Genomic DNA, 15,839 nt, shown 5'->3' on the forward strand with positions numbered 1-15,839 from the left:
AGTGCCTTGGACTGCAAGAAGATCAAACCAGTCCATACTCCAGGAAATAAAGCCAGACTGCTCACTTGAGGGAATGATATTAAAGGCAAAACTGAAGTACTTTGGCCACATCATGAGAAGACAGGATACCCTGGAGAAGATGCTGATGCTAGGGAAAGTGGAAGGCCAAAGGAAGAGGGGCCGACCAAGGGCAAGATGGATGGATGATATTCTGGAGGTGACGGACTCGACCTTGGGGGAGCTGGGGGTGGCGACAGCTGACAGGAAGCTCTGGCGTGGGCTGGTCCATGAAGTCACGAAGAGTCGGAAGCGACTGACCGAATAAACAACAACAACATGCAAAGCTGCATAAAAAAGGAGTTCAGTGACTTCTCAACTGACTATGAACCCAAGAAACTGAAAGCCAATTAAAACACAATGCATGCACATTGCCTTACATATTTAGCCTCTTAGAGAAGACCGGGCAGACAGAGGAGGAGGAGTTGTGAATGGGATATGTACTTTGACGATGGGTGTGTCAAAGTATATACCAATCAGGACTTCCTGTATTTTCTACTTCATACTGACATGACCCCTTTCATATGAAGAGGCCTGGGGAAATTGCCCACCAATACCCTACCCCCACCCTGTCCCCAAAGGGTCTGTTCCTTAAGTACCCTCAGTGACAGTGGTAGTTAGCAATGGACTGGTGTTTTCTGCCAACCAGGAATGTGAGCAGAATGTTTCCCTGACAATTGGGTTTGCTGACTAAGAATGATGTAGAAGGTACTGAGAGAACCCTGGCTGCAAAGCAAATTCCTCAACATTTATGGGACATTTAAAAAACAAATAAACCAAGTGATTGGTATTTAAGCCATAAGCAAAGCTTTCAAAGAAAAAGGGCAAAGTTCTCCCATAGTTGATGACAATTGGCTGTGGCTTCCCACTGCGACCCAAGCAAAAAGAAGGCCTCTAAAAGTTGACTTTATTATCACGTAACATCTGTGCATGTTTGGACAAAGGCAGCTTGGGCTTGTGTCAAGCATCTCAAAATCCATTTGTTATTTTTAGCATTGTTGGAGAGGTTAAGGGGCTGGATAGCGGAGGGACAATGGAACATTGCTTTTGACTGTGAACACAGACCTGACTTTGTCTAGCAGGGAAACCAGTTCCATACTATTAAAGATATGCTTTCGATTTAAAATTCATTACCTCACAGAATACAAAAGACAGCCATCTCAACAGAGCACTTGGGTTCTTGAATGATTAAATAGTCCGTACGTCTTCCTTATCCTCCACCAATATGTTGCTTAATGTGGTTATAAATACTAAATCTCTACCCTGGTTTCCTGTCCACACTGAGATCCAGCACAGAGGATGGCCATGTGTCCTCTTTTACAGATGACATTCCTTCATTTTACAGTCCTCTGTTTGAAGGGGGTCCAGCCCAAGTCCAGTTGAAAAATAAAGAACATCGGAAAGAAGAGCTGGGCCTGGAAGTTGCCCATCAAGAGCACCTGGGCAGCAGACTGAGCAAGGCACACGGGTCACCTGGTCCAGTCTTCCACACTATGATGAGATGGGGGTTGGACTCGATAGTCTTATAGGCCCCTTCCAACCCTAGTGCTCTATGTACTGTATATTTATTAAAATTGTAATAACTAAATTTGCATGTACACATAGAAATTAGCATATGCACATTGTATGCAAATGGATGTCCTCTTTTTTGGCAATTCATTAATAGCTACCCTCAGTCCTTACCTTCAAAGCCTATGCCCTTACCTTTCCACCTGTATATCCCAATATATCCTTGATTGTGGCCTTTAGTTTTTTAGCTCCACCACCTTCAGATGTATGAAGGAGTCCTAGGCCAGTTCTATACCGCCTGTCATATCAATACAACCCCATCATGGTGACGTTATTTCCCTCTTGCGCATTTATACCTTGTGGCACAGACAATGTCATCTGTTGTGGTATTTTGGATAATACAGAATTAAAAGCAGGAAGTAATGCTAGAAAAGCGATATATGGAATGCATAATGTACCCCAACAGTTATCAGTACACTTCAATACCAATAGAAAGCACTAGTGTATATCTAGCCCTGCTCCCTCAGAAGACTTCGCTTTTTCTCCGTTGTTGCCCCATATGCTTGGAACTGTCTCACAGAAATCCTGTATTGTGTCACTTTCTTTAACTTCCTTCAAATGCCTTCTTAAGATCCATCTTTCCTGGGAGGACTTCTTTGTCTCAATCCCCTTGTGCCCATTCCCTGCTGCTAATAAGCCTGTAACGCAGCCTAAGCCTGTGTAACCCAAACAACTGCATATTCTTCTCCTGTGTATATCTGCCTCCCCTCCCCTCCCCTCCCCTCCCCTCCCCTTCCCCCATTGTTTCCCCTGTGTTGAATTTTAGATGGTAAGCTCCTTGGGGCAGGGACTAAGATGGCTACTTATGGATCATGAGAAAAGAGGAAATGCATCACCAAAAGAAAGGACGAAAGAGGACACTGATTTGCATAAAATCATGTGTATGCTGAATATATATGGAGATACGCAAATTTAGAAATTGTTAGCATAAATTTAAATAGAAATATGGTACATTTCACCATAGTGTGGAAGACTGTAGCCAGATGACCCGTGTGCCTGTAGGGATGTACGAAAGTCACTTACCTTTTCACGGATTCTGTTCATGGGGGGGGGAGGCGCTCCATCCCTCCCCCCAGAATCCTCGACGGCCGGCTCTGCTCCATGGAGCAGCCGGCCAGGGCCATCCGCTGTCGGATTTCTGGCTGCAGACTGGCTGGTGCGGACACAAATGGCGGCCGCCATAGCGGCCGCCATTTGCATCCAGCCAGGCAGCCGTGATAGGCTATGTAAGTCTCTCACTGATTATGTGCAAAATCTGTAGTCTGAGGTTGCAGCCTAGGGATGTACGAAACGACTTACCTGTTTCGTTTTGTGACATCTGTGGGGGAGAGGCGCTCCATCCCTCCCCCTGAAATCCTTGCTGGCCGGCTCCGCTCCACGGCGACTCCACGGAGCTGCTGGCCAGGGCCACCCGCAGCAACATCTGTCTGCTGCTGGGCTGTGCAGGGACGCAAATGGCGGCTGCCATAGCCGCCGCCATTTGCGTCCCTTTTTTTCACCGTGATAGGCTACATAAATATTTATGTAGCCTATCACAGTGAAAAATCGTGACGCGAATGGCGGCTGCAGATGCAGCTGCCATTCGCAAAGCAGTGCGAACAGCACCAGGTAGGTGCTCTGTTTCGTGTGCCTTTCGCGGGGTGGGGGGGTGGGGGGCTTCGTTCCGCCATGGATTTTGGGGGGCCAAATGCACTGGCATTCGGCCTCTATGAGATCCGTGGCAGAATTCTCCACCATCCCTATTGCAGCCTTAGAGTAGAGTATGAGGCTGTCACTGCAAATAATAGCTCAATATTGATTTTCCTGCGGCAACATATAATTCAACTTACCCATGTCTAAACATCCTTCTGATGTTCATATGGAGAATACAGAGCAGGGGTGTGGAACCTTTTTCAGCCTGAGGGCCGAATTCCATTTCTGAGAGGATTTCAGGGGCCACATTCCAGAGGTGGATAGGGCCCAAAATACCAAAAATAAAGGCATAGTTTAGCTTAAAGCTCTTACTGCCCATAACTAAACCTTGGGAAAGGCATTTCAACCTTTTAGAATGGGGAAAACATTACGCAAAATCTGGAGAACCACCAAACAATTGGTGGTCAAGGGAAAGGGGCCAGGGGAAGGGAAGAGGCCATCTGTGGAATCGCAGAGGGGCAGACTGGGACCCCAGGAGGGCCGAATATGGCCTACAGGCATGTCATTCTGCACCCCTGATCCAAAGAGTAGTGTAGGGCGTACACATGAATGGAAACCCTAGTGAGCCTTGGAGCCTGGAATTTTGGAGGAAGGTTCATATTTCTTGGTGGAAACCCATAACTCTGTGGAGGAATGCAATAGTGGGGATTTGTAGGAATAATCTTTCCATATCTCCCATTATGTGTTGTGAGATACTAAGCCAGTTCCATCCCTTCCCTGTGCACCTCTTAAAGGCATATCAACAATTCTGCAAGTATCTTTAGAAATCTAGGTCAAAAGGTGCACATTTCCTACATTACTGGAACAGCATGGAAAGTGGTAAACCTTCCGTTCTGATAACGTAAGAACTCAGCTGCATTTCTTTCTTGAGAGCCCAAAATGGCCCTCTCACTTCCTCTGGAATCCTTTGTGGAGAATTAGGAACACTGATTGACCAAAGCCACAAATTGCACACAATGGCACCTTTTCATATCTTGCCTGCCATCCTCTCCATCTTGCTGTCTTTGCATCTGCCATATTCCAGTGCTATTAACAGTACATCAAAGAGCTGAGTTCCAAGCACAGAGCATTAGCTTTCACTTGCGAGAGGATGTGTTGTCACAGAGACCTTCTGACCATGCAAATCATGCTCCGTGGCCTCATCGCTGAACTTGCCAGAAGAAATGACATATTGTACCCAGCAGGTTCCTAAGGGAGCAACCTTACTGAGATGGCTAGCTCCTGTGGTAAGATGTTTTAATTAACACCTGGGAGTATAAAAGGAGGCAATTAGGTCGCCAAAAGACTAGGTTACAGATCAAACTGAAGGATATACACATCCTATTTATGGCCCTGGCTGAAATATTATACACAAGATTGAGAAGATCCAAGATACAGAATTAGAATCGCTCGTTGCCAATGTTCTTGAGGTAAACATTCAGAGAAGGATGCAGACTGGAACATTCCCAGAGTGGAGATGAATTTGCATCTAACAGTTTTGTTAAAACACACACATACGTGCGTGCCTGCACACACACACACACACACAAGTGCATCAGAGACTCCAGTGTTTCAACCAGAGAACCTCACAGCCTGAGGCTGGGATCTAGCCGAGCATGCTAATTTGGATGGTTTATGCTCAGTCCTCAGAGCCTTAAGGCATAGAAGGGACCTGGGGTGTGCAGCATCAGCCCCTGTGAATGGCAGGACGTATGATGCCTCTGGATTGGCCAGGCCCAGTATAAATACTAGGACTCTGGCTGTTTTTCCTTGCCTAGTCAATGAAGCAGTACCATCCTGCACTTTAGGCCCCAGCATAGCATCTGACTTCAGGGACCTAGCCTGGAGAACACATCCTAGATTTGAGTATCCCACAGCCCTGCCCTGCCCTGATAATATGTAAGATACAACTACCTGCATATGGATTTGTGAAGGTTAAGGGAGAAAGACTCCAGTGACATATTTAACATTCCAAGCCAAACTTTTTATATATGAGATCCTCAATCTTGGTTCAAATCCCAAAATCAAACACTTCAAAACATTTTCACTTAGAAGTAAGTCCCACATAATTCAATGAGAGCCAATTTCTCCCAAGAAATGTATGCTTGGGATTGCATATTTATAGCCTAATCCTAAACATGTTTACTTGGAAGTAAGCCCTACTGAATTTAATGGAATTTACTCCCAAATAATGATGCATACTGTAGCTCTAGGATCTTTAATATTTAATCTCATAATTTAGCAGCTCTCTCTGAGTCTGAAATTATTAAGGGGGTGTGTTTTGGGGAGGTAAGTTGTGGACCTCAGTACTTCTGAAATTAAGGTCACATACACTGGGTTTTAAAAACAGATCGAGGAGGCTAAAGATAGCTTCCTATTTCTGACCATCTTGGCTCCTCTTATCAGGTATGTGGATAAGAGAAGGTGAATATGATACAGGATGGATTTGGAGCTAAGCCCCTTACTAAGTGGCAAAAGTGTGCTCAGAACACTCCACTGTCCATGGCGAATGAATTCCATGCCTTAAAACAATGAGTCGTTTTCTCGCGTTGGCAGCCCTTTCACAGTGAAATAATTGGGGCCTCCTTCGAAAGATTTGGCCTCTGACCATCAGGAAGTCAAATTTGCTAGGTAAAAGTGCATCACTCACCCCACAGCATTACCTTCGTCCCCCAAAAACCAAGATAACCATGTTCAAAATGTAATTTCTGTGGATATTTGTATTGTTTACTTACATTATTAAAAATACTCCAAAGTTATAGAGTTGGGTCCAGATTTAGGAGTATGTGACTGAAGAAATGGTTGGAAGCTTTTTCAATGGAAACAGACTTTTCTGCTCTGCCCTCCCCATGGCAGGATGTCCTGCCCCTTGAAAACATTACACAGAGGGCTGGGGGGCCCTGATGAATAGGGTGAGCTGTGGTGTAGAGGCAACTGCTGTGAGTGGAGCCCTTTCGCCTATAGAAGACAGACCCTGGATCAATCCCATAATATCCAAGATGCTGTATCATCTTTACCACATTCATCCTCATAACACTCTTGTGAGTTTGATTGTTATGACTTCCATTTCACGGGCAGGTTCCTTGAAGTTGGGGGAAGGTTCACACAAGTGTTTTCCTGCCACCATAAGGAGTTGCTATTGATGGTGAAAGTGAGAAGGGTAGGACTGGAATGGAGTACTAGCAAAGCATTGTGTAGCAGGAGTTCCAGCAGGTGGGGAAATCATTTAGATTTCTCACTTAGGGCTGGATCATACATGGTCATGTATCCTATTTAATAGATCACAGTCCTCTCTTTGAAGGGCTGTCCAGTCCAAGTCTGCTTTAAAGATCAAGAAGCATAAGAAGGAAGAGAAGCAGGGGCCTCAAAGTTGCCCATCCACAGAGAGCAATTGGACCTCACACTGAGCAAGGCACACAGGTCACCACAGTCTTCCACATTATGGTGAGATGCATTGAATTTATATTTCAATTAAAGTAATTATTTCCAAATTTGCATCTCAGCATCTAAATCAGCATATTCCAAACCTTGTCCTTTTATGTCCTCCGTTTTGGTGTTGTGTAAGTGCAGCCACCCTACAAAGCATTGCCACTGAAAATTAATGGTATCCATTAAGCCCATAATATTTCCAGGTGTTCATCACATGACTCCCCCTTCCTCCCCCACCATCACATTTTGAGTTTCCTCACCTTCACTCTTCCTTACTTGTGGTTAGGGGCAGGGGAGGCTGTAGCATTTCATGACATTGTGGGGGGAGGGGAGTGATGTGGTGAGTATGTGTATCCAGGGCCAGACTGTCATGATAGAGGGAGGCCTTTTATGGAGACGTCCCCATGGTGACCATTATATTTAGAAGGATAAGGTATGCTTCAAAACTTCCATCATTTTATCTGCCACATTAAATCTTCTCATAAGGCAGCCTTCCCCAACCTGGTGCCCTCCAGATGTGTTGGACTGCAACTCCCATCATCACCAGCCAGCATGGCCAGTGGGATGATGGGAATTGCAGTCCAACACATCTGGAGGGGACCAGGTTCGGGAAGGCTGCAATAGGGAAATAGCCCTTTCATACTGCGATAGCAGACACTTGCCTTCTCAGTCCCCACACAAGGGATCACATTAGAAATTCTCTCAGATTTGCTCTGCCTGCTTTCAATCAAGCAGATGTCAAGATTAACACTGAAGGCAAAGTTGTCTGTCTTTGACCCGGGACCAGATGTCTCTTTCTTACTGAATTCCTTTCAAAAGCTGTTTTCGAACATGCACAAATCTTTGATGTCATCATTATTAACGCAGCTTTCTCCCTTCACCCCCATTCTCTTTGTAGAGATTAAAGTTCAGCTCGCCAAGACATCGGGAATCTAGAGACATTCACCAGCGATGCAACTGCCCAGCAGGTAGGAACTGCAATTTATTATGATGTTGTATTTATATAGATAAGCACTGAAATTTAAGAGCAGGGATAGGCGACTGGGGGCCCTTCAGATGTTTTGATCTACACCACCCATAATCCATAACCATTGTCCATGTTGGCTGAGGGTGATGGGACTTGTAGTCCAAAATATCTGGACAGCACCAGTTTGCCCACCTCTGCTTTAGAGGCTGGGTCAGCAAGAGAAAGAGAACTTTTATCAAAATCCAGTGGCTAGCTCTTGGATTCATTGACAGTTATGTGAAAATCAGCAATGTTGCTCTTAGAGCCAAAACAAAAGTTACTCTAAATCCGTGTCTAGTAGCTACACCTTTTTTATTTTTTTTTTACACTAGAGTAGGTATGGGGCCCCTGATCTGGTCTGGGATCCTGGCATGGTGGGTAGGAGAGGTGTTAAGATCCAGAACACTCCCCCCATCCACACATACACACATCTACTCTATTTTCGTTTTTATTTTTATTTTATACTGCAGTTTTAAGCAATTAAACTTTTATATTGTGTTACTTATGTTGTATGTTATGGTTTTAATTGTTGTGAACCACCCAGAGAGCTTCGCCTATTGGGCAGTACAGAAATGTAATTAATTAATTAATTAATACTCTAGAGTAAAAAAGGGGGAAACCATAGCTGCTAGACACATATTTAAAGTAATGTCTGTTTTGGCCCTTAGGAATGTTTGTTTTGAGGTTATTTTCTGTGAGTGACTAATATGAATATAATTGAACCTCTCCTGACCGATCATGAGTTTCTCTGCTCTGACCTTTTATTTATGCATTTCTTTACAAATATTTATATGCCATTCTTCAACTCTAAAAGGGCTTCCAGCAGCTAACAATCAAAGCCAACAATTTGGTTCTTTTCATCTTTGCAATGTTCTCAGCTTCCCAACACTCTTCAAAACCTGGTGCAAAGTCATAATCGCTTGGGAAAGCAGAGATGTCACAGCCACTCTGATTTGCATTGACTGGGCTGTTCTGATGTCAAAGAGAGGCTGGGTATAGCCTTGGACCAAGCTGCTGAGTGCTACCATGCACAAAGAGGAGACTTGCTCCTTACAAGATGGATATTTTAATAAATCCTATTATAATAAGTAAGATTGCCAACTCAGGAAATAGAGACCATTTGGAATCAAAGTACCTTTGGGATGAAACATAGTTATAGAACAAGGGTGGGCAACCTTGTTTTGCGTGGAGGGCCACATCGGTGGCTTGGGAATCTTTGAGGTGAACATTGGTGAATGGGGCCAGTGGTGGGTGGGGCTGCACAGAAAACACCCTCCTCCTTCACACACACACACACACACACACACACACATTCCCCCCAAGGATATAGACAGACACATAGACACACACCCTTCATACACATAGCCTTCCTTCCTAACCAGGGATGGCCCCAGGCATTTTGTTGCCTGAAGCAAGATGGTGCCCCCTTGCATTCCATATGCAAACACTAACTGGACAGGCAGTTGATTGGCAGGGGACATTGACAATGTGACAGTATCCTCCACTGCACCTGATGGCAGTAGGCTAGCTTAGGGGGCACACAGGAAGCAACGTGGCACACAGCTCTCCTCCAACACCTTGCTGCCACCTCCCAGCATCTGCTGCCTGAGTCATCTACCTTACTCTGCCTAATGGTAGGGCCAGCCCTACTCCTCACACAGACACATATCATCCCCCATACACAGAGAGACACACATCCTTCCCACCCACCCCACCCACAAACAGACATACGTGCACACACAACCTTCCCCCATTTCTCTCAAATACACACACACACACATACACTGAGTCACACAGTGTTCTCCCTTCCCACCCCCCATAATGTCCATGAAAATACTTCCCCCCCCACACACACACAATGCTAGGAAGCTTAGTAAACAAAAGATCCCATTCATGCAAATGAGATCTGTTTTTACAAAGCTTCCTAGCATCGGTGTGTGTGCGTGTGCGCATGAGAGAGAGAGAGATTTTTATGGTGGTTGTGGGGAGGTTTAAGCCTTCCTTCTTCCCCTGCTGTCCCCAAGAAAAATCCTTCCATGCTACGAAGCACCAAATAGATGAGGGAATCCTGGCTTCCCAGTGCTAGATACTCTAGCAGCTGTGTTCTCTATGGTCAACCATCTGAGTGCATCTTCTAGTACATCATCTGATGGCTAGAGCCTCTGTGGATGGTGTGATTTTCATGGTAGTAGCCTTAATTCAGTGGTTCCAGCATCTCAGCTGTGGGTTGCCCACATGCATTTCAGAATAATTCTGGTTTCTGAGGTAATAATTAGGTACACAGAGAATGATGTCCGTTGGCTATTCCTGCTTTCAACAGTGATATAATAATGATGTTAGGGCTGCAAGGTGGAAAAGCTCTGCTGGTGAACCTGCCTAATTTAGTGTATGCTTTTATAATCTGCCTGTCTGCCATATTTGATGCAACTGCGGAAAAGCTATTTAGAAAGTTTAAAATACATAAATTTATTTATGTGAGTGTCCAAACTGTGAGTGTCCAAACTGTCGATGATCATGAAGCACTATTGACAAATGCAACCCCTCATACATCTGGTGAATGTGGAAAATTATGGAATGACAAGTGAATTGGAGCAGTAGTCAATACATTTGTCATCAAACTTTTGCCTGAAGCAAAATGTAAAGCAACTTTGATGGTGCCCCCTGAGGTGAAAAACCTGAGGAATTTTAAGGAAAACCAGAAGAGTTTTAATAAGATTAGCAACATTTCTCAGAGGAATTTCACACGTACATATGTGTCAGTGACTGAGTGAGTGTGTATGAGGTCATTATTCGGATGTATATATGGATGTAAATATTTATGAATTTGTTTACTTAAATGTAGATCTGTATTGGTGTATCAGTATGGTGGGCAATCCTAATATAAATTTGTGTTATAAGCTTGTCCTGGGGCAATTTTATTGATTTATTTGCTTGCTTGCTTGCTTACTTTACATATACAACTCTGTGTGTGCCCCCACTGAATGAGGTGAAGCGGGTGGCTACAAAGGAGAGGATCTTTTCAGTGGTGGCACCCTGGCTGTGGAATGGTCTCCCCAGAGAGGCTCACTTGGTGCCTATGTTGTGGCCTTTTCAGCACCAGGCAAAGACCTTTGTATGCTTTTTTGTCCTTCTGTTTTTTTAAATTGTGTTAGTATGTTTTCAGATCTTTGCACTGCTGCTGGCTTTTATCCTGGTTTTTACTTTGGTTTTATTCTGTTTTAAACTAAAGGTTTTTATATTATGTTTTACCATTTTATTTTATTTTATTATTTTAAGTTTTGTTTTGCAAACCGAATAATTAAACATGCCTGACCTTTTAGGACAATGTCCTCTCACAGCAACTTCCAACAACAGCAGACCCAGTACAATAAAAATACAAGATATATTGAAAACTAAACACCAGGTGAACATCGGCAATATAAAACCAGCATTAAAAAATCAGTCAGGAAAGGCTGGGTAGAACAAATCAATCTTTAGACCCCATTCAAAACTAACCAAAGATAGGGCCTGATGAAGCTCCTTGCAGAGGGAATTCCAGTTGCTCCTCTTCCTTTCCATAACCAGATAGAAACTTTGTAGCAGCTGCAGTGGAACCTCCATACGTCCTAGGAGAGTTTATTTATTCTATTCTGCATTCCTGACAACTTTCTTAAAGCACTGCAATATCTCATCAATACAATGCATATACCTGAGAGAGCACACGTGTGTGGCATATGGACTGTGAAACTGCAAACACCACACACGGAGGTGGAGACTTTTGGTTGCATAATTGCTCTGAAGGATGTGTATGAAACAAACTCTTGAGAACATAAACAGCATGAGCAAGAACAGGCAGCAAGAGGGATGATGCATTGTCTGTCTACATACCACTAGGTCAGTGACAGCATAACATTCATAATACCTCTTACGAGCAAACTGAGGCATCTTGTAAAATTATTATATCCCGTGGTGGTGGTTGCCTTCTTTTGCACTGGCCACAATCAAAAGGATCTCTTGTTGGCTGCTGAAATACACTTGGGACATCTCTCATCTGTGTGGAATAGCTATTTATGCCAGATCTCTCAACAAAAAAATCACTCTACATTTTTACAGAATGGTTGAATCATATGCTTCCACAAGGTGCTGAGCCAGAATTGTGTGTGTGTGGTGGTGGGGGGGGGGGATTTCAAGAAAGCATTGTTCTCTGTGAAAAGAGGTTGCCCATTTCAGCAATCATTTGGGACAGGACAAGCTTGAATGGGGTGAAAATGTTTGCCTCCTTTGAAGTGGCAATTGCCACTTTAAAGGATGTGATCATCTGAAGGAGGATCCATATCCACCCCCTCTCTCTTGGGAAGCGCTTTGACAAAAGATTGGGTAGCACACTGTGCACTGCTTGGCACAAAAAGCTTTTCTTCTTTTTTTGCAATCCAACCTTGCAAAAATTCAGGGCACCACTACTTCTACCCATTGTCAAAAGCTGGATGCTCATTTCTCTTCAGATGTAGTTTCTGTGACTTCAGTTTACCATCCTAGGCTGTTTCTGAATTGAGCCATATTTTAGGAGACTGTTTACTGTAACTCAAGAAGTTATAACTCAGGTTGTGTGTACTCTCAGATTCTATCATCTTAACTCCAGGCAGTTTGAGATTATACTGATTACTCAGAGCCACTTCAGTTTGATTTCCAGCCAGGTTTGGGAACAAAAACAGCCTTGGTTGCCCTGGTGGATGAACTTGTAAGGGGAAAAGCTGGAGGCTAAAATTTCAGGGACCCTGGTTACCTAGGCACACTTACTTTCAGCAGCCTCAGCTTGGCCATGATGTTGTAGGTGAGGTTCCTTTGGGAAATTGAGATAGAGTGTCCACATTCACTCAGATTTACTTAAATTTTACAAATAAGGACTAAAACAAAGACATAAACTAAATGCATTTATTAAAGAAAGATAAAGAAAGTTGAACACACATGCAAACCTTCAGCCAAGCCAAGCAAAGACATACTCACAGATCCTGTCTACTCACCATACTTTACCAATAGAAGGTGCCTTCCTCCATCAGCAAAAGGAAATCTCTGACAATACAGGACCGCTACGAGGCTCTGAACTGGGAGGGACTCCTCCAGTCCCATTATGCTGGACTTACATACTTTTCCAAACTTGGTGACTTCCTTTTTATTACATATTCTAAAATCTTTACATTTGTTGGCTCACGTAACATTTTAGGTCATCCCTTTCCCAGAAAGTCCATCCTTTCCCCAAAGTTCTGTCCCCTACTTCTGACTCATGTTGTTTGTGACTTAGTTCTGCTTACATGTGGTCAACAGCTCCTTTTTCTTCCCTTTATTTCCAGATAGGGGAATCCCAAACCACAACATGTTTTTTTCTTTGACCCCTTACCCATTACCTAGTTCCCTTATAAGGATACAGAGAGCTGGAAGGTTATTCAGACATCTCATATCAGTTTAAAAATGGCATCTAGCAAGCTTCTAATACAATGGATTTTGCTTCCCTACTTACTCCATTGCACATTAAAGCATTAACACCCCCCCCACACACACACACACACATGGACACACACACATGCACACACACACAAGTGCTATCTTCTATGCTAAGTAAAAGTTGCAAAGCCCAAGAAAATCCTTGCAAACCATGCTTGGAGATAGACAGATGAAGTGCAACCCTGCTACTGATATTCTTTGTTCTCTCAGTGGCTTTCAGTACTATTGGTATATTTCTTGATCACATTGCTGGAGCAGGACTTGGGGACACTGTGTTACGGTGTCTTTGTTCCTTTCTGGAAAGGCATCCCCAGAATGTGGGGCAATAGAACCATTGATCCACTCTATGGCCTTTGGTATATGTGATGCCTCAAGGTACCATCTTGTCCTCCATGCTTTTAATATGAAACCATGGGAGTGGTCATCTGGAAGTTTGGGCTCAAACATTAAGGATATGTGAATCACACTTGAACTTGTCAATGTTCTCTTAATTCCACCTCAAAGCTTGTTCTGACTTGTGTCCATATCAGATTATTTTTCTTTTTACATGAAAATTTGAATGCATTTTTGCGAATGCACTTTTCATCCACAAACGTGTACTTTTTTCCAAATGTACACATTTTTCAAACACTTTTTTTTTAAAGTGAATTGCATTGCAAGCTTGGAAAGGTACGGACTTCAACTGCAGATTATGTTTGGGTCTGTGTTAGGTTACAGGAGGTGCAGATTGGGGGAGGGAGTGTCCTCATGGGGGATTTGCTGTGAGTTGGGAGAATTTCGAGGTTGTTGGTGGCAGATGACATTGTGGCCAATCTGCAGCCACCCTGGAGATTTCCCATAGAAAAGCTGGATTTTCTGAGACTACTTTTATTGCATTTTATTTCTTTAGTTCGGGTCCTCTGTGCTTCTGGTACTGTGCCCTATCCTCTGCATGTACTTTGGCATGACAACCCTGCCCAGGTGTGTATCTTTCACCTGGCTGTGACCTCATTGAGTCTTTCCAGCCTTCAGAATCTCCCTACACTCCCATTTCACCAGTAATTAGCCTCCCTGATGATGCACTTCTCTGATGTTTGCTTTACATCTCTTCTCCATTGTTGTGATAAATCGTGTCTCTGATATTGTGTAAAGTGGCTTCTTTGATGTTATATAAGTCACTTCTTTGATCTGGTGAGGTCTCAGGAGACTGTCATTGCAAGTAGGGAGAAAATGCCGAGAGAAAGAGAAAGGGGTGCTGGTGGAAGCAATAACTCCAGAACAGTTTGCTGGAATGGGGTGAAATTGAAGGGGTGGGATGCTCTCAGGGAGAACCTTAAGATGCTGCACTCAAGAAGTGGGGATTTTGGCTTCTCAAGACAAAAGTGCACACATGGGGAAAAATGGGGTGGGAGCAATAACTCCATGGCAGATTGCTGGAATACGGCGATTGAGGGGGGGGGGTTGCTCTCATAGGGAGCCTTCAGATGCCACACTGGATAATTGAGGATTTTGGCTTCTTTGGGGAAATCTGCACACATGGGGAAAAATTAGTTACCCATAATTAGTTCATAATAATGTAGTAGAACACGGGAGCCTGGACATGGGTCAGATAACAAGCCTCTCTCATTGATTAAGCAGCCCCGCCAGTTTGATGATGTGCAGTTCTGCACCCCCCACCCCACCTCACCTGCAAGTATGTTCCTTTCAAGCACTGTGTGACCCATGAAAACTGGATTTTAAAGGTATGGTACATTCAACTTTCCTTGCTTCGTGTGTCCCTGACGGACAAAAGCCAATTCCATGAAAATCCAGATAATACTCCAATCTGCTTCTCATTCTGTTGTAGTGAAGATTTCCCCTGGGTAAATTCTGGTGTAATACAAACTGAAACAAATTTCTCATACCTCCCTTTGAAACATCATCGAAAGGCGAGTGAGTGGAGACATGATAAAAATGTACAAATTTATATATGGTGTAGAGAAAGTGGATAGGGATACATTTTTCTCCCTCTCTCATAATAATAGAACCCAGGATCATCCCATGAAGCTTATTGGTGGGAGACTCAGGACAGATAAAAATAAGTACTTGTTCACATGGCACATAGGTAAACTATTCGCTACCACAAGCCTTAGTGATAGCCACCAATTGGGATGGCTTAAAAAGGGGGTTAGACAAATTCCAGGAGGAGAAGGCTGTCAATGGCTACTGGTCCTGATGGGCATATGCTACCTCCAGTAATAGAGGCAGTATGCCTATGTACACCAGTTGCTGGGGAACATGGGGGGGTGCTGTTGCACTCGTGTCCTGCTTGTGGGTTTCCCATGGGCAGCTGGTTGGTCACTGTGTGAACAGCATGCTGGACTAGATAGACCCTTGGTCTGATCCAGCATCGCTATTCTTATGTTCTTATGCTGATGATACTCATCTCTCTCATCAGTGATGTGGCTGCCTTCTATCTGAAAGTCTAACATGAGGCCAATAGTTCAGCTCCAAGTTACAGCACCTGGAGACGCACACGCTGTGGACTTTTGATCTGGCCTCTTCATTGTTTTGAAGATGGGAGTCACCTGGCCAGCTACAGAGAGGAGGTGGAGCCAGAAAGGAGCACCCTGTTAAAAGGGCTAAGCATGGAGAATGAAAGGGGAAACTG

The 15,839-nt window shown here is 43.9% G+C and overlaps 1 protein-coding gene across 1 annotated transcript in view; it reads left to right on the forward strand.

Moving 5' to 3' along the window:
• COL13A1 (collagen type XIII alpha 1 chain) overlaps window positions 1-15,839 on the forward strand; it is a 253,449-nt gene that overhangs the window by 11,297 nt on the left and 226,313 nt on the right. The window contains exon 2 of the mRNA XM_084845463.1: window positions 7,625-7,694. The gene's annotated coding sequence lies outside the window, so the exon portion shown is untranslated. The remainder of the gene's footprint in view (window positions 1-7,624; window positions 7,695-15,839) is intronic.

This window comes from Heloderma suspectum, chromosome 3 (assembly GCF_057233095.1).
Source record: "Heloderma suspectum isolate Gila_16-S chromosome 3, 16-S_ref, whole genome shotgun sequence".
Taxonomy (NCBI): Eukaryota; Metazoa; Chordata; class Lepidosauria; order Squamata; family Helodermatidae; genus Heloderma; species Heloderma suspectum.